Source organism: Dipodomys merriami, unplaced genomic scaffold (assembly GCF_024711535.1).
Source record: "Dipodomys merriami isolate MVZ:Mamm:240054 unplaced genomic scaffold, mDipMer1.0.p SCAF_436, whole genome shotgun sequence".
NCBI classification, from domain to species: Eukaryota; Metazoa; Chordata; class Mammalia; order Rodentia; family Heteromyidae; genus Dipodomys; species Dipodomys merriami.
Window position 1 is genome coordinate 399,184 of NW_027205998.1, and position 27,659 is coordinate 426,842.

The 27,659-nt window shown below is 33.5% G+C and overlaps 2 pseudogenes; one reads left to right on the forward strand and one right to left on the reverse strand.

The window, feature by feature from the left end:
- Positions 1-1,825: 1,825 nt before the first annotated feature.
- LOC138807838 (ankyrin repeat domain-containing protein 49 pseudogene) lies at positions 1,826-16,636 on the reverse strand (annotated as a pseudogene).
- Positions 15,144-15,242, forward strand: LOC138807845 (U6 spliceosomal RNA; annotated as a pseudogene).
- Positions 16,637-27,659: the final 11,023 nt, after the last annotated feature.

Below are 27,659 nucleotides of genomic sequence, written 5' to 3' on the forward strand. Positions count from 1 at the left end.
TTCTAACTGGGCTGAGGTGGTATCTTAATATTGTTTTGATTTGCATTTCTTTTATGGCTAAGGAGGTTGAGCATTTCTTCATGTGTCTATTGGCCATCCTTCTTTCTTCTTCAGAGAAGTTTCTCTGTCATTAGCCCACTTATTTATTGGGCACTTGTTTCTTTGAGGATTTGTTGTTGGGGGATTTAATTTTTTGAGTTCCAAGTATATATTAGATATGTGACCCATGTCTGTTTTATGGTTAGTGAAGATCTTCTCCCAATCCGTGGGCTTTCTATTGATCTTGCTAGCTATGTCCTTTGCCATGCAGAAGCTCTGCAACTTCATGTAATTCTGTTTGTCCATCCTTTCCTTAATTTGTTGTGTTTCCGGTTCTCTATTAAGAAAATTTTGTCTTGCACCAAGGAGACCTTGGGTTGCTCCTATTACATCCTTTAATGTTTTCAGAGTGTCTGCTTTGACTCCGAGGTCTTTGATCCATTTGGAGTTGATTCTGGTGCAGGGTGATATATAAGGATCTAGCTTTAGTTTTCTACAAGTAGTTAACCAATTTTGCCAGCACCATTTACTGAAGAGGCTGTCTTTCTTCCATTCTATTTTTTTTTTAGCTCCCTTATCAAAGATTAGATGGCTAAAGGACTGTAGGTTCATTGCTGGGTTTTCAATTCTATTCCATTGGTCCTGAGGTCTGTTCTTGTGCCAGAACCTAGGTGTTTTGATTACTATGGCTTTATACTAGAATTTGAAATTTGGTATTGATATTCTTCCAGCTGTGTTCTTTCCGTTGATGAGCATTTTTGCTATTCGGGGTCTTTTATTGTTCCATATGAATTTTTGGATTGCCTCTTCTTTTTCCTTGAATAATGACATTGGAATTTTGATAGGTATCGCATTGAATTTGTAGATAGCTTTGGGAAGTATTGCCATTTTCACAATGTTAATCTTTCTAATCCAGGAGCATGGGAGTTTTTGCCATTTTCTAAGTTCTGTTTTGATTTCCTTTTTCAAGATTTTAAAGTTTTCATCATAGAGATCCTTCACTTCTTTGGTTAGGTTAATTGCTAGGTGTTTTATTTTTTGTGGGGCTATTACAAATGGAGTTGCTTTCCTAATTTCAGCCCTACTTTTCTCATAGTTGGCATACTGAAAAGACATTGAATTTTGAGGGTTAATTTAATACTTTGCTACTTTGCCAATGTTTTGAATCAGCATGAGTAATCTGTGAGTGGAGTCTATGGGATTCTTTAAATACAAGATCATGTCATCTACAAAAAGGCAGAGTTGTATTTCTTCTTTCCCTATTTGGATCCCCTTTATGTCTGCATCTTTTATCATTGCTATAGCTAGACATTCTAATACTAGATTGAAGAGAAGTGGAGAGAGTGGACATCCTTGACGTGTTCCTGAGTTAAGAGGAAATGGCTTTATTTTTTCACCATTAAGTATAATGCTGGCTGTAGGTTTGTCAAATACAGCCTTTACTGTATTGAGGAATGTTCCATGGATTCCTAATTTTTACAAACCCTTCATCATAAAGGGGTGTTGGGTCCTGTCGAATGCTTTTTCTGCATCTATTGAGATAACCATGAAGTTCTTATCTTTGTTCCTGTTGATGTGATGAATAATATTAATTGATTTGGGTATATTGAACCAGATTTCCATCCCTGAAATGAATCCTGTATCATCATGGTTTATGATTTTTGGATGAATTGTTGAAGTCGATTGGCCAAAATTTTGTTGAGAAGTTTTGCATCAATGTTCATCAAAGAAATGGGTCTATAGTTCTCTTTCTTTAATGAGTCCCTGCCTGGTTTTGGGATGAGGGTTATGATGGCTTCATCGAATGTGTTCGGTAGTGAACTTTCTCTTTCAATTTCATTGAAGAGTTGGAGGAGTATGGTGTGACCTCAGCTTTGAAGGCCTTGTAGAATTCCGCTGTAAAACCATCTGGTCCTGGACATTTTTTAGTTGGGAGGTCTCTTATTGCTGTTTCTAATTCAATGCTTGATATTGCCCTGTTAAAGATGGTTTAACTCATCTTGATTTAGTTTTGGCATGTCAATATTTGCTAGGAAAAGGTCCGTTTCTACCAAATTCTCAAACTTATTAGCATAAAGTTTTGAAAAGTATTCCCTTAAAATGTTCTGAATCTTGATTGTGTCCATGGTGATGTTTCCATTCTCATCTCTGAGTTTATTTATTTGGGTGTGTTCTTTTCTTTTTCTGATAAGATTTGCTAAGGGTCTGTCAATTTTGTTAATTTTTTGGAAGTAACAATTTGTTGATGTAGGAGCTCAGAGCTATAAAGTTGCCTCTGAGTACTGCCTTTGCTGTATTCCAGAGGAGCTGGTAGTTTGTGTGTTCAATTTTGTTGAATAGCATGAACATTTGAATTTCCTTTCTAATCTCTTCCATGAACCACTCGTGATTCAGCAGTGTGTTGTTCAGCCTCCATGTGATACCAGACTTTCTATAATGGCTTTTGGTTTTGAGTTATAATTTTATTCCCTTTGGTCAGAGACAATGCAAGGTATAACTTCAATGTTTCTGAATTTAGACAAGTTTGCTTTATGGCCTAAAATGTTGGCTATTTTCGAAAATGTTTCATGTGCTGCTGAGAAAAACCTGTATTCTGATGCTTTGGGTGAAATATTCGGTAGATGTCTCTGAAATCTAGTTGATCTATGCAGTTGTTTAGATCTGCGGTTTCTCTGTTGAGATTTTGCTGAGTATATCTATCTAGTGGAGAGAGTGGTGTATTAAAATCCCCAGCACTTAATGTCATTGGATCTATGTGGGATTTGAGGGAAAACAGTGTTTCTTGGATAAATTTGGGTGCTCTGTTGTTTGGCGAGGATATATTTAGAATTGTGATATCCTCCTGAAGGAAAGATCCCTTTATTAGTATGTTGCGACCTTCTTTATCTCTTCTCACAAATTTTAATTTGAAGTCTATTTTATCTGAAATTAGGATTGCAACTCGTGCCTGTTTTGGGGGACCGCTTGCTTGGTAGATTTTTCCCAGCCTTTAACATTGACAATGTGTTTGTTATTACAGGCAAGATGTGACTCCCGAAGGCAGCAGATAGAAGGAACTTGTTTTTTAATCCAACTACACAGTCTATGTCGCTTAATTGGAGAGTTAAGTCCGTTAATGTTAAGAGATAGGACTGTGAGGTATTTGGGAGTTCTTGCCATGTTATCCACCTTCTTGAGGGCTGCGAAACCTGGGTTGTTCCTATGGTTCTTGGATTCTCAGTTTGGGTGCAGTTTCTTGGCATTTCTTGTGATCTTGTTGGTTTTCAATGTGTAGGACATATTTAAGAATCTTTTGTAGGGCTGGTTTGGTGGAGATGGATTGTTTCAATTTTTCTTTGCTATGGAAGACTTTTATTTGGCCTTCAGTTATGAAGGAGAGTTTAGCTGGGTACAGTATTCCTGGTTGATATTTGTTTGATTTTAGGGCATGGCATACATCATTCCAAGCTCTTCTTGCTTTGATTGTCTCTGCTGAGAAATCTGAGATGATTCTAATTGGTTTCCCTTTATAGGTGATTGATCTTTTCTCCTTGACAGCTTTAAGAATCTTTTCTTTGTTCTGAATTGATCCTGTGTGGATTATAATGTGACTGTGGGATGTCCTATTCTGGTCTGGTCTATTTGGAGTTCTAAAAGCGTCTTGTATCTGAATAAGCCTATCTTTTTGCATGTTTGGGAAGTTCTCTGCTAGGATCCTGTTAAACAAATTTCCTAGACCATTAACTTCTGTTTCTAGGTGCTCCTCTACACCCATTATCCTTGGATTAGGCCTTCTGATGGTGTGTTCCAATTGTTGGATAGATTTCTCATATTTCTTGGACTTGTCTTGGATGGTTGTATGTTCTTTCTCTATAATATCTAGGCTGTCATATTCGATCTTATCTGCTGTTGAGACTTTCTACTTTGTTTTTTATTTCTTTTCCTTCCAGGTGGTCAGCTTTGATGGTTTCAAATTCTTTGTTGAAGTCTTGTATGAACTTCTTTACTTCGTTAATTTGGTGTTCAGTGTTTATTCTCAAATCACTTAGTTGAATAGTTATGGTTTCCTTGGACTCCCATTCCTTCTGTTGGGTTCCATTCAGCATTCCATTTGTGGTATCCCTGACTTCCTTCAGCTCTTTTTTAATGGATTTCATGAATGCCTTTAGTGGTCTTTGTGTATTCTCTTCCTGCACTCTCAATTCTTGTATTACTCTTTGATTAGCTTCCTCCCGTTCGTGCGATTCCTGTAGTTCTCTTTGAGTATTCTCAGCCTGTTCATGCCATTCCTGCCTTTCTCTTTGAGTATTCTCAAGCTGCTCATGCCAATCCTGTATCAGTGTTTGAGTATCTTCTTCACGCTTATGATATTCCTGTATACACTTTTGGATTGCCTCCTCTCTCTCCCTATCATGCTCATACAGTGTCCTTTGTATTTTTTCAATCTTTTCATTTATCATGTTTGCCAGCAGTGTTTGTAGAGCTATTTGGGAACTCTCCTCTTGATTATTCATTTTCTGTTCTGTCCCCTGGTTATCATGAGTGGTAGTTGCGGTACTTGGACTTTCCATTTTTCTTGTGTTTTTCTGGCTTACTCTGCCGATTTAGGATGAAATTAACACCAGTTTTATCCTAGAAAACTATCTTAAGGCAAGCATCAAACAAAGTCTGTATTTGCACAGTCAATAGTCTGCAGATACAATCTAGTTCAACAGATACATCTATTAAACATCAAACAACTGTATATTAACGGGCTACAAACAGCACAGAAGAATTTGGTAAACCAGAAATTATTATGTTTAGGAAGAGATGAGAGGAGGGATATAAAGGAGATGGGAAAAACTTAAAAATAAAAATAATTAAAATATTATATAGGTATAAAGAGGTAGTACTGCTATTAAGGAATTTAAGTCTAAGAGGTTTTGAATTGAGTAATAAATTTGTGGATTAAGTGTGTACACAATGGGGGATCAGGTCTAATAATCCACTACGGGTTTATTTGAAGATGTGCAGAACAGCAATTAAGTCACATAAAGAATGAAAGTGAAGAAAAGGTGAAAAGGATAAGAAAGAAAGAAAAAAGATAAGAAGTTCAGTAGATCTAAACAAAAAGCAAAACAAAACAAAACAAAAACAAAAACAAAAAAGGAAGAAAAATGCACACACACTATACCCCTAAATTAAAATTCTAAGAGGAAAAATAATTACTAGAAAACAATTTTTTTCAAGAAAGGTAATAATTAAAGATTAAAAAAATATTTAGAGAAAAAAAAATTTTTATAAAAGGAACAACAAAAAAAAGTTCTTTGATTTTTTTTGGAAGGGTTGGCAAAAATCCTGTGTCTCCCTTGTGTCTGTAACCAGCCTCTTATTGGAGTCTTTGGTCTGCTTGTTTTCCTGTGGCTTGGTTGGTTACTTAACTCAGTTTCTTTGAACAGGCAGAACAATTCTCTGTGATCCTCCTCGGAGGTTAGTTCAATGGGAGGAGATGGATTTTTCCTCGAGTTTGGAGATGCTGTGATGAGGCTAGGTTCTGGGTAGAGTTGAGGCCTTTCAGCAAACAGTAGCTTTTCCCGGGGACTGGTTTGTGAGAAACTCACAGAGCCCAGACTGGAGCCACTCTCAGGGTTTCTGTTTACTGAATTTCAATTGATTGTGGAGGCTGCTAAAGGGAGGGGCAGCCTCTGGCTCTGATTACCTGGTGAAGAAAGCCACTCCTGTGGCTGGCACCCGAGCTGGGTGACTTTTACCTGGGTGGAACTGACTGAGTCTGGCAGGTCAGGATAGGCTCTTGTGACCTGCTAGATGACTGAGGATTTATTCCAGGGCCTGAGTTGGAGCTAGCAGCTCTGCCGAGCTTTGTCGGTATCCAAGATGGAGGTCTCCGGTACTGGGGGTGGGAGGGGTGGTCTTCCCTCCTCTGCTCCCTGAGAAGGAGTGAGGATATCAGGCTTCTACTCATGCCGAGTCTAGGTTCCTGGGTCATCTCTGGTCTGCGAACTACAGGATGATGATATCTGCTCCTTGTCGGTTCTTGCTGGTGTTGAGTGGAATCTGCTCGCCGCCACATCTGGCTCCTTAGTCCCAGACTCTCTGTGATTTAGGTATGGCGCCTGCAGTCTCCGCCACCACCGCTGCCACTGTGGCGGCGGCTGCTGGCAAGTGCTCAGGGCTTTCTCCTTGCCTCTATTTTCTCTCTCTGGCCTAACTCTCTGTCCTGTGAAGGCACACTTGGTGTGATTCTCTGGCTTAGGACTGTTCACTGGAACTCTAAAACTGCTTTCTATGAGCGAGCTTGTTTAGCCTCCAGCTTCTCCTCCGCCATCTTTCCAGAACTCCAGTATAACACTTTTAAAACAAAGTTATTTCTATGCTGGCCTTCAAATTGCATACTGTTTCCTTTTTAAATACTCTCAACCAGAAGTTTACAAACAAGTATTATATGAGTAAAGAACACACTCAAAAAAGTCAGGGACAGACTTTCCTTCAAGCCTTGGATTCTTTTCTTGTACAGTAAAAAGTAAAGCAAAAGTTAACTTGAACTTTGTCATTCCTCTATGTTCAATTCCTTTCCTGGGATCAGTTTCCACATCCAGTAATAGTTATTTCCACTTACTTCCAGTAACAATCTATGGTGCTGCTCCAGATAAAATGAATATTTTCTGGCTTCATTGAAATAGCAAAAGGACACCTTTGGACACTTGGTAACACATGTTTCAGAGACAACTTAGTAAACAGAAAATGTGAAATTTAAATGGTTAATAAATACATTATCCCTGAGTACATTTTGTTCAAAATTCTTAATTGCTCTGTAAGTTACAGTGAATTTTTAATGGGAAGAAGGTTCTCAGACCTTTAATTGTGAGTGTATGTGCTGTTCATTAATTTCCCAAGTGTACCTGAGTTAACAGTAAGAGAAACAATAGCAATAATAGGAGAAAGAGAATTTCTGTGTTTAACTGTAAGGATTCAATACAATATAGAAGACTACAAATATGACAACATTGAAACACTAAAGCCAAGTCTAGCATGTAGAGTTACGGGAGTGATATAGGGAAAGCATTACTCCTAACTGGAACATGAAGCATGAGGCCACTCCCTTTCTAAGTTATGCTTGCTAATCCCAAAATTTTGTAAAAAGAATGGAAGAATGATACTGTTTCCAATGCAAATCAGATATACGATCATGGACTTAACTGGAAAGAAAGAGTCCATCTTGAGAGAACAGGGATCATAGAGCAATGAACCTGGTGGCTAAGATCACATTAATTTTTCTTTCTTTTTCTCATATATATTTTTTGCTATTGTTGGTCATGGCACTTGAACTCTAGGACTGGGCACTGTCCCTCTGCTATTCAGCTCAAGGCTAGTGCTCTACCACTTGAGCCACAGTGCCACTTCCAGTTTTATGGTAATTATTGTAAAAAAAAAGTGTCTCCAGTATTTTCCTACCCGGGATGGCTTTGAACACCTGTCCTCAGATCTCACCACCACTTGGCTTATGATCACATTTCTAGCAGTGTACATTCAGCATATGTAATGTGTATGTTCATCTATCTTTATGTGAATTCTTGAGTTAAAAATCTGGGCTACAGCTTACACTTTACACTCACAAAAATGTTTGTAGTTTAAAAGTTGATACTCCTGGAAAAATAAAACCTAAGGATGTAAAGGATTCTGGGAAGTTCAGTTTGCATCCAGCCTGGACAGAACAGGTTTTGAGACACTACATATAATTAACCAGCCAAAAGCTGGCATATCAGTCATGATCAAGATTGCTGAATAAGAGCTTGAGACTTTTGCATACATACATACAAACATACACAGACACACATAGGCACTTATATGTGCACACAAAAATACAAAATGAAACAATTATCACAATATGTAGAAGTGTTAGAAAACAATAGAAAATAAGTCCTGAGTAAGACTAGAATTAAGTGATAATTTTTAATATTAGAAAGCCCTCAAATGCACTATTTTCAAAAAAGTTGAGAATATTACATAGGTATGGACCAGAGATAGTAAGAGAGTCAAGTAATCATTATTAATGGGATCAGATCCATGGAGGAATGAATCAGAGACCCCGGCAGGTACATCTGAAAATGTTCATATCCTTTGTCAAATGTAAGAACATCTTTGAAAATAGCACATAAACAGTCTGTGCAGTCAGTCTAGTGGATAAGATCATAAGAGAAGTTTAGAATTGCTAGTCCGTTTCTAGATTAAATAAACCAACAAACTATGGCAGGGCAATGTGATACAATTCTAGCACTCAGACTAAAACAGGCGATTAGAGAGTGGAATTACATAGCGATACCTTCCCTGGACGAGGTAGTATAATTTTGTCTCAATAAAACAAACCAAACAACAAGAAAGGAATACACAGTTTGAAGCTTGGGGAAATTTTGTCACTATGTTTTGAGAAGTCAAGTTTTCTATGGAAATGCGAGTCATATATAATCCTCAGTTGTGTTTTAAATGCTCTCTCCATTACAGAACATTCCTAGATTCAAAATGACTCATAATTTCCATCCAAAATTTGAAAAAGTAAGTAATTACGTTCCTCCTTACACATTGAGAAAAATGCTAGGTTTGGGTTTGGTTTTCATTTTTGTTTTTGTTTTATTGGCTTGTCCTAGAGCTTGAACTCTAGGCCTGGACACTATCTCTGAACCTGTTTATGCTTAAGGCTCGTACATTACCACTTCAATCTCAGTGTCACTTGTGTCTGGCTTTTGCTGAGAAGTTTATTGGAGATAAGAATCTAAGGAACCTTCCTGTCTAGGTGGGCTTTGAACAAAAATTTTCCGATCTTAGCCAACTGAATATCTATGATAGTTAAAAAGTATAAATATAAATAATATTTGCATGTGTTCAGAACTCAAGAATACCACTGGGGGAACAATGATGGAGCTCAGTTTATTGTGGTGTTCTTTCCAGAACAAGGAGGCCGTCACATTAGGAGAGGTGTAGTGTTTTTTCACAATAGAGGTAAGATATTCTTGATGTGAATTAAGGAATTTTAAGGTGCACTTTTCAAGTTGGATACTGTTGTTCTAGGATAACTTTATGACATAAATCTTGGGATTGATGGTCATAGAAATAATAGTTTACTCTGATAAATAATTGCTTACTCTTTAAGAAATAATTATTACAGTTGATTCATAGTATTACTCTCTACAAAATGTGGCTATTTTTCTGTTGAATTCTCAATCTGTAACATCCCATTGGAAACTTTATTTATTGCAGAATTTCATAACATTCAAACAGGTACTGTTTTTAATCTCTCAGGTATGGAATGTTGAGAATTTAAAAATCAGTAGTTATTATTTTGAATAACATATTTTGAATAACATATATTCTGTCCTCTTAACAACTTATTTACTTTTAAAATTTATGGGTTTCCATAGAATTAAACTGTTTTCAATTTTAGTATGAGAAAAAGTACTAAATTTATTGTTTTTTCAAAATATTGGCAAGTATATTGTGAAAATATTGTCTAGTTGGATAACATTCAAGTTGCTGAGCCTCTGATAAAGAAGGGATAATTAATTCAAATTACATGCCAAATAGTATTGATTTTTAAAAAGTTACTACATAAAGAATAATATTTACTATACCAATACAGTAAAATTATATTTTATGCTGCTTATTTTTAAAATTTTATTATCAAATCGATGTACAGTGTGGTTACAGTAATTGTAAGGTAGTGAATACGTAACTTTTCAAACTTGTTACCTCTCCCTCATTGTTCTTATAGTTTTCCTTCATCCTTTCACCCCTCAGAAGTTGTAATGTACATTTCCAATATGTTTTATTGTGAGTATTGGTATTGCATTGGTTTTGCCCTTTGTCCTTTGTCTCACCATTTTGTTGTTCCTCTTCCCTTCCCTAATTAAGGTAAAAGTATACACAATACACAGGTTACAAAAATCAAATAGAGCAGGGGTAAACCCTAGGGGAAAAACCCAAAGAAAATAGAAATCACATAGTACATCTAAAAGACCCACCACAAATAAAAAAATATATTTCAGTATCTTTGAGTTCATTTTGCTCAGCATCAGCTTATATGGTCATATATAACATAACAAAGCAACTGGAAAATAATAGTTGCATGGACACTCTATCATGAAAACATGTTAAATTTTTTATGGTAAAGGTGGAATTATTATTGGCGAATTCGCGATTCTGATATAGGAATTTCAAAAGAGTTTTAAAGTTATGACATGTAAATTTTAATTATTCAAACTTTTTAAAAACTTAACTCATTAGGAAAATTTAAAATGGCCTAGGAAAGTAGGCTTTCATGCAAAGAAATTTATGAAGACTTCGTAGAGAGGAAGCAATGTGGTTGAAGATGGCTCTTTTTCACACTAAACAAAACTCAGAAAACTTGCTGTAAATCCTGTAGGTTTCCTTGACAATTGTCCTTACCCAGGAAATATACTCTCACTGTGTGAAACAAGTTTGTAGTGGAATTGAAATTCAAAGTTCTTAAAAAAAAAAAAAGACATCAAAATCTGTGAATTAACCTTTAATTATCAAACAGTAATTATCTGAAAAAGATAATTTGGGTCAAAATATTTCAGGAGAAAGTGCCCTCCACAATGAAAGAAGGTATTGGCTTCACACTTTTCTGTTTGTAATACTTTCCACAATGTCTTTGCACGTGAAGCAGTGAAACACAGAAATCTGATTCGATACTTCAAACCAATGATTTCACAGTTCTAACTGGCTCACAAAATATATCTTTATTAACATGAGAGAGTGAAGACTTCTCTTATTACATAACCCAAAAAGTTTTGGGTTCAGAAAAGAATTGAGCAAATGGAAAAAGTTAGAAAACAGTGTTCTGAGAAGCCCTAGCTAAGCGTATTGGCTTCAGCAGTGGAGGGAGACCAAAAGTTTTTTATATAGATTGTGTTAATGTTTTTGATCCCTAAAGTGATTTTTCAGAGCTGATTTGGCTCACTACAATGCAGAACTTATTGAATGAAGTCATGAAAATAAATTCCACATCTAAATTAGGCAACTTAAAAGAGTTTTAAAAGAGAAACTATGAAGATGTAGCAGTGGCTGAGGCTGTATAGTCCTTCAGCTTCACCAGACTTGAAGCCAAGAAGCTATGATTAATTGGAAATCAGGCAAGAGCTAAGAGGAGGACATAGAAGTAAGACACAGAAGCATGATCCTTTTGTAACAGATACTGTCTTCCAAGGTATGGCTGATTTAAATCTATTCTTCTCCATACATTTTGCTGAGCAAATGCAAGACCAAGAAAAAAATAATCTATTGAAATAATTTTGCAAAGAATAACTTCACGGTTCCTGATATGGCATCTAAGGAGAGTCTTAAGAGAGAAGATAATAGCGAAGCATTTTTTGCTTTCCTCTTAGCATCTTTTTATCAAAATCTATCTTTGAAGTTAGAATTGAATGAACCAAAAAGAAATGGAGTGCTTATTTTTCTCGGCACTTTAGACACAAGCAGAATTTCAAGATAAAAGAAAAAAGAAAAAAAGTATAGCCAAATATTTGTGATCACAGCTTCTTGGACTGGTTTTCTGGAGACAGTATACATTAGATTTGTCCTCATTAAAATAGATGTTGTTTCATGGCCACCAAATGCAAGAGGAAAGTTTAATGGACTCACTTGGCCAATAATAGTATGATAGGAAAAATGACAAATAATATTTAGTGAATTACTTTGACTAATTATGTTGCCAGAACAAAGATGGAAAATATAATTCAAAGTGAATTGACTTAAAAGTATGAAGAAAAAGTAGTGAAGAGAGATAAGAGCAAACATAGAGGATTGTTTTCTCTCCAATGGAGTAATGAGTTCTTGATCTTTTTTCTTCCATTCTATCTTCACAAACTATCAATTGTGGCTCAGGACTGAAGTATCCAGTTCCGACAAAGAGAACTCACAGAAGAAAGATAATATTTGCAGCAGATGTAGGTGAGTTATAACCTTAGACCATCTATTTAAATCTGTTCAGAATCCTCCCCTACCCCAAACTGCTCTCTTTGAACAGCTTTCTTTGCTTTTCCCAAGACTGCCTTCCATTAACTGCTTAAAATTTTTGAGAGGTCATATTCATACTCTCTAGTGATGGCTATTTGGTTGTGATTTTTGTGTTTTTGTTTGTTGTTGTGCTTTTTAACTGAATTTCAAAAGGTTGTGGTACAATTAAATATATCACTCTAATTATCCAATGCTCCTGGATCACAGTGACTCATGTCATTCTCAACCAACCCCTTCTCCAAGATTTACTTCCGATTTACCACTTCCTTTATCACATGTGTACATTGTACTTGCCCCTTGTTCCATATTTTTTTCTTTCTATGTCTTTAGTACTATTCCTCTCTTGTTTCAACTTACTGCTAGTCATTCTGTTAATCTGTCTGTTAGTACTTTGAAAGATTTATATACATACCATGGAGTTTCAATCCTGCATATACTTGAACTGAGGTCAACTTACATTTCCATAATTCATTCATTTGCAATAACAATTTGCAAGACTGCAGACTTGAAGCACCTAGACATGATTATATTCTCATCCATTTGGAAGATTAATCTTTATTCATCAAGAAAGTTTAAAAATGGCTTAGAATATATTCCTAATTCCAATTTTTATAATTGGCTTTGTACAATGGTATATGATTATTTTATTTTACATGGGATAATACTTTCTACTACCTATAAGTTTTGGAAAAAGAAGAAAATTAAGATTTACTACTATAGAGGAATATGATAGAAATAGAAGACAGATTTTGTTTGTCACATCTCTGATGAGCACTCATATTCAAGATTAAAGTCATATTTCTTTCTATGTTAGACAGATAGGGAAAATATAAAACAATGTATGATAAGGCAACTATTCATGACTTTTTAAAATGTACATTATTAAATGATGAAATTTACTTTATAAGCTGACGTTTGGGGTTTGAAACATGGCAGGCTGATCTATTTATCACATTTCTGGAATGCACCTACTGAACAACACAAATGGTGGGGGCTACTATTTCTACACTTTAATGAATGATTGAACCTGTTTGGCTTTAGGGCTGGATAAATAAATCCACTCTATTGTAACTTGCTCCCTACACTTGAAAAACTTGTAATGTCACTAATTATTATCTACTTATTGAATGTTATTTTGGCAAATGTGATTTTAAAAAGTTTATTTGAAAAGCAATACACTTTCAGGAGATTAAATGTAGGTTATCATTGATTTGAGAATGACAACATTTTTATACCACAGAATCAAATTGTACTAAAGTACCAGTGTTTTGAAGCACTAAGGATCTTCTCAATTAATGGTTTTCTGCATTACATTTGACCTGTAAGTCAAGTTTTCCTGGCCTCAGTAGACCATTTATGGATCTATCCTTCCAGGAACTATTTTTGGGCCAATTTATGCTGGACTGAAATCTTAGATTAATCATTAGGGGAGGGGTATTAAAAATAATCTTCTGACACTGTGATCTTGTTCACTCATATGGGCTTGTCATTTGTAAATTGAGTTTGAATTACAGTAATTTTTCTCAGATTTTGTGAACTCATCCTTCATTTTAAGTTACCTTGCATTTCACAATTACTTGCTGCTAATTCTTGAATCTCAAGGAATTGGGGCCTTGAAATATAAGAAAAGAGAAATTGAGATGCATCTTCAATTACTTTCTGCTGGCATGTTGCATAGGCCTAGCTGAGAAGTCTTGCCCCTGTTATCTGGTGATAACAGTTAACTTGGACATTGGATCCTAGGACCCATGGGTCCTGCAGAAGAATAATATTTTTTAGACATCATATCAGCTAAATTTGGATATAATATTGAGGAATGCTTCAGAAATATGGAGAAAAACAGTTTGGGGCGAGTGAGTTAAAACAATAAACAGAGCAGCAGAGTAAAACCTCCTATAGATTAGAGGAAAACAACATTGTTTCTTTACCATGTGAATTTAGAAGACCATGAACACTTAGAAGGTATCACAAGTTTATACCGAAGACATTTGCATTGACACTTTTTATATTCTAATATTTATTCTAAACTTAATTATTTATATTCCAATTCTACTTATTGGAATAAATATCAATTTATTTGTCAAATTATCAATTAATTATAGTAAGTTTCATTACGTGAAACATGAAATCAGCACATAAATATAAAATATATAACTATATATAATATAATAAAATGGCACATGTTTTGCATTGTTCTGTTGTGGATTGGGCGTCAAAGGCAGCTCTGTTCTAAAGTATTATTTCATTACATTATCTCTACCTCAGTGTTTGGTAGAGTTAGACCTAAAGCTTTACCATTTGTAGATTTACAGCCTGGAGGCAAGATGAGTCATTACCAATTTAAGACCTAATAACAAAGAGAAACATATGGACTTCTGGATCTATAGAAATATTTGGTGATATAAAGGCAGTAGTTTAAGTTCCTACCTGGTTGGAAGGTAGATAGGCCAGGACATTAGGTAATCATGCATATGAACAATTTTTTCACCTTCTTGGCTTTAGCTCCTTTTGAAATGATATGTATAATAAACAATTATATTTTGATAAATTACCTTCTAGTCTGAACACTTTTGTCTGAAATGCTCATCTATATATGATCCCGTGTAACTAAGATTGGTTTTGTTCCAGTAAGACAATCCATGCTGTTAGGATAAGATATTCTGGTTGGTCTATTCCTACATGGAAGAAGGGTAAAGGTTCAGGTAGACATTTGTGCCAGTAAGACATCATTTGGGAAAATTTCAACTGCAGAATTTAGAAGTAGCTTGTAAGCAAGGCTTATTTTGAATCCATTAGTTCTACAAAGCTAACTCAGTTGGATAAATAAGTACTTCAAAAAGCCATTCCCTTTGGACCTAGCTATAAATGCCTCAAAATGAAAAAGACTTAAAATAGTCATTGACAAAAAAATTGAAAATGTGAGCAATCGTCTGAACAATATAATTTTTTCCATTATGCACAGAATTTTAGGGAAATAAGATCAGTACCATTGTTAGGAACATTAAGGTTTCCTTGTTACAAATAGGCACCCAAGGATATAAGCCTGTATAAAGATTGCATCATTAAATTGCATACTTCAATTTAGAAGACACTACATGCTTCAGCAGCACGTATACCCAAATTGCAACAATACAGAGATTAACATGGCAATTGCACAGGATGATATGAAAATTTGTGAAGTATTCCATATTTTTCATTCTTCAGATGCAAGAAATGAAAAACAGTTATTAAAAAGTTGATTACAAAATTACAAGTGTAATAATACATGTAATTCATATAATTAAAAGTTATTTTCACATCAGTGTACTAAATCTTCAAATTAGTGAAGTCTTTACATAGCATAATATTTAAAAAACTTTTGAAATTAGACAACATTACCATTTTATCCAAAAGAAATATAATATAAGGACCTAGGAAAAAAGGAATCTTACACTGTTTCTATATCGAATGCAATCTGAAAAGACACATTTATTAATGAGCCTAAATGTTATAAAACAATGTAGAATTCCAAGTATTATATCTATGAGAGAATAAAATAGATTATGGACATTATACAAACATAGAAGATAGAATATTTTAAAAATATACTTTTTCAGACAAACACCAGAAATATGTTCAGTTTCTATACTACTCATTTCAACAGATAAGTTAAAATTATTTCTTATTAAAAAAAGCACAAACTCTCCAGAAACCATTATAGATGTATACAAATCTCTTTTGAATACATTTTGACATCAAAGTCAGGCAATTCATATGGAATCCATAAATTGTTACAGTAAGATATTGTTGTTATTTTGATTGTGAAAATATTTTTCATGGACACAAAGAATGGAATGCAATTTATGAAATTTAAGAAACTTAACCGAACCATGGTGACTTAGAAGAGCAATTTTACCGCCTTCCAAAACTTCAAAGAGGTAGTGATATATACTGATCCTTTTGGCAATATCAAATGCAGTTTCTTCCAACTTATTCTTCAGACCTGATTTGACATAATGGTTCAACAGATGGAGATCCAACGTGTTTTTGCTGTCTCTACTCCCAGCAGCAAGATGAAAGGGGGTCAAGAGGCCTTTAGTTTGGGAATTGGTATCTGGATAATGATGAAGTAAGAAAACAGCCACTCTGGTATTATTCCACGTAAAAGCACTGTGCAGGGGTGTCCAGCCATCTACAGTTATTGCAAGAATATCTGCCGATTGAGCCACCAACTCATGGAAAATGTCTAAGTATCCCCTGTAGGCTTCCTGAGGAAGATGGTTATACTCATCTTCATACCTAGTATTCACATGAGTGGCCTTTTTGGAAAGTAGTCCCTGCACTGTAGTAAGCAGATTATTTTCAGCAGCCCAAAGAAGAAATTTGCTTGGATCCTTCTCCATTTTTTTCTTGCAATTGATACCATTCCTCACTTGTTCATCATGTTCCTCATTTTCATGACAATTGCCTAACCAGAGACTTTGAGTGCCAGTGGGAATGATGTGTTCATGTATTTCCCTAATAGTTCATGTTAGTTGAAATGTTCAGCAAAATCCAGTGAATTTTCTGCATCTGTTTTTTCACTATGATTTATTTTCTCTTTTTCCATTTTTACTATTCAAAATTATTCTAACTGTAGAGTAGGGAATTGATGGAGAGAAGAGGAAAGATGTTCCTCCGTATTCAAAGATACAGACTGAAAATATGGACCAGTGGTGTCTTCATGTGCAGCTTATTCTAGGAATGAGAAAAAATGCATGTCTCTGATCAATTTATAGAGCACGCAGAATTTTATGTTTTGAAAAAGATGGAAATAGAATTTATGTATTTACTTGAAATTAGTAAATACATTTATAGCAGTCTACATAAAGAGAAGTAGCTTTGACCAAATTGCAGACAAGAATCTAAATCCTTGATAATTGTAGGAACAGTTCTGAATGAAATCAGTTGAATCACACTTTTCCTGTAGAATGAAGGAATAGGTCCATGCAGCAAGAGAAGGCAAGCCAATTATATCTGTGACAAATCTTTGGGGAAAATGGTATCGAGGATTACTTAGTGGTGAACCACTTGCACTGGAAGCATGATTCTTAACTATTCCTTGCAGATTCTCAACTATTGCTTTGATAATTATATTCTCCAAGAAGAAAAAGTGAGATTTAATTGATAGCAAAGGACTACTAATACATTTTGACTTCTTATTAAGCACCATCAATCCTAGAAACCACATGAAGACAATAGACAGGCCTACTTTTATAGATGAAAACAAGTTTCTTTAATGGCCATGCAAAGGACTTCTATTTTACTGCATTATACATTTTTTCTAATGTTGGGTAACAATAAATAATGAATCTATTAGAAAGCACTTCAAGCTCGTATGTCCAATAATGAGTTCTCTTATATTAAATCATGGCATTTTTTGTGTATGGTCTTAAGAAGAAATTTTGACAGGACAATTTCATCACTGTACAAATTGCTTCTATACTCAGTTTTAGATTACTATCTAAGTATGTGGATTAGATAAGTACAGAGGAAAAAGTATAAGCCACACTAATAGCTCATGTCATTAATCCTAGCTAATCAGAAAGATGAAGTCTGGGGATTGTGGTTTGAAACCAGACGAAACCAAAAAAAAAGGCCATTTGATTCTGATTTGAAAGAAACCAACAAAAGCTAGAAATGGAGCTGTGGTACAAGCAGTAAAATGCTAGCCTTGAGAAAATTGAAACAAAAAAATACCAATTTCTGGGACAGAGCCGGGCCCTGAGTTCAAGCCCTATTATTAGCACCAAACAAATGAATGAATGAATTAGTTAATTAATTAAAAATAAATTAAGTGGTCACATGTGGATAGACAAGTAAAACGTAAAACCCATGGTGACTGGATTGTGTATTATTTTTTAGTGAGGCAAATTATCATTTGTACTAATCACTAATATTTTATTTGAACTTTTTTGTACAATAAACCCTGAATTTAGCATGTATGTATATGTGTGTGTACATGTGTGCACATGTGTGCATGTGTGTATGTGTGCATGTGCTGTTGCAATGTTGCTTGCCAATGTGGACAAGGTGGGACTGAAAAGAGCTAACTCTGTTGTAATGTTTTTATTTATCATTGTTCTGTCATGTTATTTCAGTTCGACCCCCCTTCTGTACACTTTATTTTTCAAATAATAACATCATCAGAATCAAATCATTTACATTAAGTTCGACAAAAAAGACAGCTTTAGCTCTTATTATATGCTAGGAAAGAAGATACAGACATAATTAGATAGTAAGTTATTGCTGTAAGATAACTGTCAGTTCAAAATATGTATTTGACTTCTTAAATTGGTTATAATTTTAAAATATGCTCATGGAGTGAGTTTGACCGACTTAACCAAACAGGTATTACTCTCTGGTTATTCCCGTGAAACACAAGGTGGATAAACTCTGGCTTTCTGTTGAAAATAACTTTCTTTATAAGATGATATCTATTTTCACTAAGAGATAATCAACTCCAAAATTTTACGTTTGAATATCCCATGATATTGACTGAAAATTGGTATTGTTCATAAGTTTGTTAGATATTCCTTTCAAAAACAAACAAACAAAAAGCATGTGTCGTCTCCAGATAATGGATGTATTTGAAGTTGTTTTGTACATGCAAAGGGATCTTCACTAATGGCTCTTTTGTGGGAGTAATTATCGCAACTTAACAAATAAGGCTTTTCGAATATCTTTTCCAATATAAATAACATTCCAGAGTGAGTCTTGCAATTTCTGAAAAGCCTTTAAATATTTTAGAATTATTTCAGTTCATTGACTACAAAGCTAAAGACATTTCTGAAATAAATATTGTCAAGATCTGAAAATGTAAGTGGGTATATAGGCTTTTATGCATCATTTTATGAAAATCTAGTTTTTATGAAACTAAATGAAATAGAATAAAAGAATGTAAGTGAATTTGGTAAGCTAATTAATTATTAGTATAACTTTGTTGTCTATTAACACAGTCCTCTGAATGTAGATGATGCAGTTAAATTATTTTCTTTGTGTGTCTGTACTTCAGTTCTTTTTAGAATCTTTGTATTTAAATGAGTGAATTTTTGGTATAAATAAAGACTTTTAAAATGATTAAGATTAATCTTGTGTATTGTGTACTACTCCCAAGAAAATGAGTTATTTTCAAGTGTTAATAGTTTATAATTCAAACTTCAGTATCATAAGAAATTTTTAAAAATTTAGTATTGATGACTTTTTAAACCAATTGTATTCACAAGTTGGAGACGCTTTAATTCATGCTTAGGTCTTGGTATCTATGATTTTTAACTTCTCGTTCCTAGCATTAATGATAGGAGAGAGTGCGTTATTGGGTATATGAAAGGTAAAATATTTATATGGGGTCAAAAGTGATTTTTATATCAGTCTTGCTTTAATAACATTTTAAAGTAGTACATTTCTCTCAAAATGTTGCACATCAAAAGCAATCAAATACTTCTCTTGCTAAACAACTTAGGTGAGCTACAATGTGGAAATGATTGGTCCATCATACCTGCAGTCTGTTTCCATCAAGAATTGGGCAGGTCATTCTATCAGTAAGACTGTGTTAAACAGAGATGGGGTCCCCAAGCAGATTTAGAAATCATGAATGTTATACTTTAGCAGTTCCTTTCAACAGGGAAGTGTAAATTGATTATCAACTTGGAGCTTTCATATTAAAGCTACCTATTTTCTAACAAAGATAAAGTGAAATATTATTAGAGTGTACACACTAATTTTGGGAAATTTTCCTAGAATTAGTAGACTAAGTTCTGGTATTTTAGTCATAAAATAAAATGAGGTTATTTGATACAGCGGGAGATGGGCCACAGGCTAACTCTTACCATGTGTACATGTTGTACTAATAATTACAACTCTGAAGACTTCAGTATCATCATCTGAGAATTAAGAATAGAAGCAGATCCACTTTATGGGAATATTGTGAGGATTAAATTAGATACCAATGGTAAAGTACTTGGAAATACAATCAGCATTTGATACTTTCTACCTGTTATTTTATCATGAAATGAATTCTAACATTTTACTCTGATTTTTATATTGTGTCTATTTAGAATACACAGTGTGATGTATTGATATTCATTGCATTGGTCACTTTTCTGTCATTCTGATGAAAATACCTGCAAATAATATTTCTGAGTAGGAGACTATCATATTGACTCATGGTTTAAGAGAATGCAGTTTAAGATCAGATGTCTCCATTGATTTTAATTATATTTTTATTAAATAGTTGGTCAAAAGAATTTCTATTCCACAAATCAATTTATAAGTACAATGGATATTTACATAACTTACCCACACACTTCCAAACCTCACCCCACTTTCATTTTTTCTAGTTGCCTACTATCTGCATTGAATATTATACCTTCCCTCTCTTCCTCCATAGCTCTTTATTCCTTCCCTTTGACTTTCTCTCACTTCTTCCAAGTGAAAGTTTCCTGGTATTCATTTCCTTGAATTTAAAGTTCAATTTTATAAGAAATTACACCATTTAAATATTCCTCTGCAAATAGCATGCTTTGGTTAATACTATTATGTAATTGTAACCCTTCTGTCCAGTATTTTCACAATACAAAAATTCTCAGTTCTATGGTCTGTATATTTTTTAAAAGAATGCCATGACTTTATGAAATAAAAATAGAATCTTTAATCAGTGTATTGTCACTATTGCCTCCCAGATTAAAAAAAAATTCTTAGACTACTACCTCAATCCTTATACAAAAATAAAAACAAATATTATAAAACTAAATGTGAGATGTAAAAACCTACAAAATATAAATGTAAAAATTCATGACATTGGATCAGTAAAAGTTTCAAAAAATGACAAGGAAAGCATTAGTTGGTAAATAAAAGCAAGGATAAACTGGATAATATCAACTGATAAACTTTCATAATTCACAGGACAATATAACAAATGAAAACATATCCAACAGATATAGGAGACATATTTGTTAATACTACAATGTTAATGCTACAATCATTTTGAGTCTAAGTATTTTTATATCTTCTAATTCTATATAAATTTTTCTCGAATAGAGTATTTCTTTAAAGAACATATGTAAATTGATAGTCAATAGGAGGAGCAAATGAAATAAGTTCCTCTTTAGTATCTAAGAATAAATCCAATGAAAACTCACTAGTATGACCATAATATAAAAAGATTACACAAAATATTGTAGTACAATTGTGGAGAAATTGATATACTCCAGATAGCAAATCAATTTGTACAATACTACAATCATTATATCAAGCAAGTTTTCAAAATGTCAAAGAGAATTTATAGGATCTATTTATTACACTTCTATGTATATATTAAAGAGAAGTAAAAAACTTGTTTGGACAGGGAATGTAGTTTATTGACATTGCACGTGAATAGTATGTGTGAGACCCTAGAAATAATCCCCAAAAACAAATTTTGAAAAGACACACTATAGAGGAGGTATGCTGGACAAATTCCTGTAACTGAATTTCATATCTATTTTAATGTCTGTTCTAAAATTTACAGTATTTCTATTTGAAGAAATGCAAGTTTGTGAAAATTAGGCTTGGAAAACCTATGACTGTACAATTCACTTCCAAAGCACTAAAATGTATACAATACATGGAGATAATATATTGCAAGTGAATTACATGTCAGCAAAAAAGAAACTTTTTAAAAAAATACTCCACACAAAATGCAGAATATCTAAAAAGATGTTTTTGGTGTTGGCTTAAAAACTTTGTAAACTACAGCTTTTTAAACAAAGATATAATGTCTGTCTATTTTGAGGTTTTTGTCTGTTTATTTTGAGTTTATACAGAGATAACTCAATCAAAAAGTGTACGTGATAACTGGAATACCTAGGAATTATGCATCACTTATAAATAATTGATAACCTTTTCTGGATGAAAATTTGGTAAATGACAGAACACAGAGTCTATGCATCTGCATTTTATGAAAGCCATATGTTACTTGCTCAATCCAATTGTTTTTCTCTACTTTGCTAGGGAAAAAATATTCTCATGATAAGAGCCAATAGCAGTGAAAAGAAACAAAATACACAATCATCTTGATTTATTTGTGAAAATAACAAATGAAATAAAACAATTCCACTTAAAGGACTCCAATATTAGTATCTAAGAAGATGTTCCTGAATGACAACATCCATTGAATTTTTGGAATTTTAATTTCTACAAACATATGACAATTAGAATAAGAAAACAAATATAGTCTTAGATCAAACCAGCATTGGAAAAACTTTCTTGATTGTTTTGAAATCATATAAGTATTCATACTCCTTTCCTTTGGAAACTTTCAAAAAAGTTTATTATTTATTATAATTCAAATACGATCAAGAGTAATTTTATATAATCATTACAAATATCATCTTATAACTATCGCAAAATAGAATAAAAGACCATTCCCAATATAGTACCTATGTATCATTATATTTAATTCCTAATCATTACCTAAATATCTTAAACAAACTAAATATTCACGTCTTTAACATAGATGTAAATATTCTTTACTTTTTACTTAACATTTTCCAGGGGCCTGTATTCATGTTTCTAAGAAATGTCCACAGCAGTTAAAAGATGCTTTTGTGAAATTAATGTGATACATTTTGTTGGAGTTCAGTTGTTGTTGTTTGCAAGGCATAGGCATTGTCCCTAATCCTTTTTATTCTCAAGCACAGCACTCAACAACTTGAAGCCCAGAGCTAATTTATGTTTTTAAGAATCTAACAAGTAGTTTTCTGTCTGGGCTAGTTTCAAACTGAATTTTAAGATCTCATTACACAGAAGAGGTTGAATTATACGAGTGAGTCACTGCCACTTGTTTAGATGTATTTGTTAATTTTAATTATGTTTTAAGATTTTTGTTTCACCATAGTGTATATCTCTCTACAAATAAAATTAGATATATGTATATATTTCTGAAAACAAATAATCTCTAAAAATGTATGTCATTCGAAACATAACATTCGAAACATAACAGACTCCTTCTAAAATTTTTTCTACTGTTTTTGACCTTTATCATTTCAAAGATATAGTCTATTTTTCAAAAAGTTTCCTAGCATAAAATAACTAATATTTCAATAGAAAGTAGAGTTTATTACTTTCAAGGGAATTTTAGATATACACATGATATTGTAGTAACATTTACATTATATTACTTGAAAAAGTTCTGTCTAAACTCTTAAATATTTTTGTGTAGTGAGGGGGAAAGAGGAAGTTAATTTATATTGGTTAGGAATTTGCAATGCTTCAAAAATCTATTCCATAATTTGTTATGAGCACATAGTCAAGCTAACTGATATGGTTTAGTTTTATTGTTTCTTTATTTGTTCAACATTTTAATATGGATGTATGCACAGTGGTAACATTAAAATTATTAATCAAAAGAAAAATAATAGCAAAATCATAGACACATATCAAACTTACAATAATTAGCACTATGATGCTAATAATAATTTTGATGAAGATGATGATTATGAGCACAGTGTAGCCTGATTGAAAAGGAATAAAAAAACTTTAGACATTATTGAAGGTAGATTTCCCACATTGAATACATAGTTATAAACAGTGTTGGAGTACATACAATAAGAATAACAAGAGGAGAGTTTCAATATCAATAAATAAAATCACATAAATAGGTACAGACAGTAAAAAACCCTAACATTATTCCTGCAGTTTCTCTATTGTGTAATCACTTTTATTGGTGGTATTTTTTTCTAATAAATAAAATCGTTTATTTCCACATTTTGATGGACTAAGCTATAGTTTTCAACTAAGTGTTAATAGTTCAAATAACATTCTCATATAGATAGTATTAAAATCAATGTTTCCATTGATATATTAAGAGTATGTTCTTCAGTACAGCTGTAAACACATGACCCAATTTACATAATACCACTTACATATCTGTAGCTACCATGAAAGGACACAGGCCGTAGAGCCAGTAGTTAAAATTTATTTTTATTTCTGCATGAAACTATTCGTGAATTCATACCAACAAATTGAATTTGACTCTTTATTTATAAGCTAAGGTGGAAAATATAAGGACGCTTCACCCATCGTTTTTCATGCTCCAGAAGTCAACAAATATATTCTTCAATATTTCTGGTAGATTACCTCCATTTACAGATGAGAAATGTAAGGCCAACAGTCAATGTAGTAAGTAAATAATGATACTGGAATTTGTATCTGAGCTCTTCACTCTGTGTGCTTACAAGGAGAGTAACTTGGTGATGGAGAGGACCAATATGAAAAGATTATGTGGAAAAATCATACTTTGTAAATGGTTGTTTTAGGACTAGGGGATCAGTGATGAGTATTTGAAACAGGCTGGTATAAGGCACATAAAAGGGAGTACATAGAAATTGTATTAGTGAAAGAAACTGAGAAAATCTTCATCATTCATCTTATCTAATGGCAGGGAGTAGAAGGTTAAGAAGAAATCTAAAGTGCATCCACATCTCTGGCTAGCATTTTGTGTTAGTTATAGTCTTGGTGATAAGGACTACAGGTGGAAATGATGGATTTAGAGGAAAAAACTCTCTGAAAATTCTAAAGTTTATGTTAAACAGATGCAAAGATAGGTCTGTTTAGATATCATCAAAATATCCACGACCATGAATATGAAAAAAAATGATAAAAATCAGGGGTATTATTAAAGGGAAGAGGAAAAGGAAAATTCTGACACATGTGTGAGCAATGTGAGCAACAGTGTGGACAAGATTAGAAGAAAGAGATAAATAAGGAAACAAAAACGTAATAAACACAGATTTACAGAAGTAAAAGAAGGAAAGAATTTGCAGGAAGGTATTGAAGGAAATATGCTATTTGTATTTGAAAATAAAAGACATAGACAAGTTAAAAAAGAACAGTGTTTTGGTGAAAGTCATATTGATACAATTTTGAGATATGACATGAAAATCTGGATCCATGAATTCAACAGATCCTGTTGATTTTAAATGGAGGGAACAAATGCTTTTATCCTGACCTTAGAAAAATTATACAGATATAACTCTCATTAACTACTTAGAGGTATTCTGTGAATATTTTTGAAGACTTTGTTTAGCCAGGTGAATAAAGATTGAACTACAGCACAGGCAAGCCTAATTTGTACTACAGTTCCAAGAAGTGACCCATGTATCCACACCAGTTTGGTATTTTATTGAAATGTCTTTAGATATGTTTGGATATCTTATCAACCTAATCATTATAAATGTAGGACAATTAGCACCAAGTATTAGGTTGAACATACAGCTTTACTGATGTGACTGAAGACTCCTCGAATTGATTCTTCTTTAGAATAAAAAATGCCTCAGTAGCCATTGACAAATCATAACTGCCATATACTATATTTAAATCTAATTTTTGTTAGGAATATCTCCATGCTGTAATAACATTGTCAAACAACCTGCTACAAATTCTTATATGTAGGAAGTGCTCTTATAACCTTCAAGTTTTTATTGAATGGAAGAGTTGACATTACCCTCACCACTAAGATTAAATGCCTAAAAAGATTAGACATTTTGTGTTGATGCCTTTCTTTTATTTTTTTCATACACATTGGCAAGTGGGAAAGGATTCTGATGTAACAAAAACACAGTTTTGACTTGTACTAACAAAACATCTAGGATCTAGTGTTAATTCAGATACTTACTAATTAGCTCCATATTTTGTGGATATTTATATTTCTCCTAGGAAAACTAATGAGTTCCAAGAAAATGCCCCTAAGGAGCCTTTCAATTCCAATATCACTGTTAATGGGATAATGTCTCATAATGCTTTAAATTCTACATCCTCGAATGTAGGCATAGGGTTATACTGTGGAACTTTTCTCCTCAGAGAGTGAGTACTACCCTGTTGTTTAACATGGACAAAGTACCGTGATAAATAGACTGGGTGTGTGCAAACAAGAACTGGTAGTGGAACAATGTTCTTAGCAGTTTGTAAAGATGAAATGGAAATAGAGCAACCATGATCTCAAAAGGAATGTGCAAAGAAGACAAAGGCACAAAGTAGAATGTGCCAAGGAAATGCTGAAGTAAAATTTCAAATTATGTGCTCAGGAGTGAGGATGTGTTCAAAGTACTGCTTCAGAGAATGTAGTTGAATATCTTGGGGAAAAACTGCTTTAAACTATTCTGGGATAATTGTACAAGTAGAAGCCCATAACTCTGACTGTAATCAGCCACAACATCATCAAATTAGGGACTATTTTTCCAAGTGCAAAGTGAGAAAAAGAGGGCTCATCACAGTTAGTGTTCAGGTTGAAGTAATGGAAATCACACAATTTTTCTGATAAATCTTCATTTATTTTTGGAGCATTAAAGTAGGGAAAAGCCAAGTAAATATATTGCATGTTCCTAAATTAAGTGGGATGTATTATATTGTTCTCTTTTTTAACTTGGAAGTTATAGATTATATCTTTTTATACTCTGACTTGGGACACTGATATGCTCTCAGTTGTTTCTTCTCTTCCCCTTCTTTTGACCATCCGCTTACATAATTTTTATTTAAAGAGACATACGTGAGCTTGCATTTCAATTCTTCAAAATTATCTGAATTTCTTCATACTTCTGGCAGCCTCCTAAATCTTTCTCAAGGGAATATTTTGTCACTACCATTTTTATCCTATATGATATCTTCCTGCCTAACTCAGTGCAAAATATACATCATCCAGATATCTCAACACTTGTACCAACATAAAATACTATCTTACTTAGAAACCATGATTTCAGTATATCTGGGGAGGTGGCATCTGTCATTTTTGAATGACCCTAAGTGATACTTACATGAAATCATGTTTTAAACCGATATGCCACTCAGAAGATGAACGAATCGATAAAATCGATGAAATCATTAATACACACACACACACACACACACACACACACACACACACACACACACACACACACACACACACACACACACACACACACACGGTGGAATTCTATGCTTCCAGTTCATAAGGAAATGGAAAGACTTGGACAAATCCTACTAATAAGCAAGAAACAAAGAAACAGATTCCATGGTTTCCCTCATGTGTAATAAGTAGGAAATGTCTAGGATGGTCCTAGCAGATGAGCAGAATGGATCAAGAGCTATGTACATATAACCATATAAGTGGATACTGAGCAAAATGAACTCCTAGACATTGAAACAAAGGTTTTCCTTTGTGGTTGTTTTTTTAATGTATTATGTGATTTCTTTTTTCTTTTATGTTTTCCCCTCTGGTTTATCCACTGCTGCATATGATTTCAGTATCCTGTGTATTGTATACATATTTATCTTAATTTGGCAAGGGAAGAGGAACAACAAAATCGCGAAAGAAAGGACAAAGAGCAAACCAATGCAATAGCAATACTCACAAGACATCATGTTGGAAATTAAACTACAACTTGTGAGGGGTATTGTGAATGAAAGTGTGAGAAAAATGAGGGAGGGGGTAAAAAGTTCGACATATTATGTATTCACTACATAATAATTACTGAAACCCCTTCTATATATTAAATTGACAATAAAATTAAATTTTAAAATAAGCTACATAAAATAGAATTTCACTGTATTGGTATAGTAAATATTATTCTATGTGT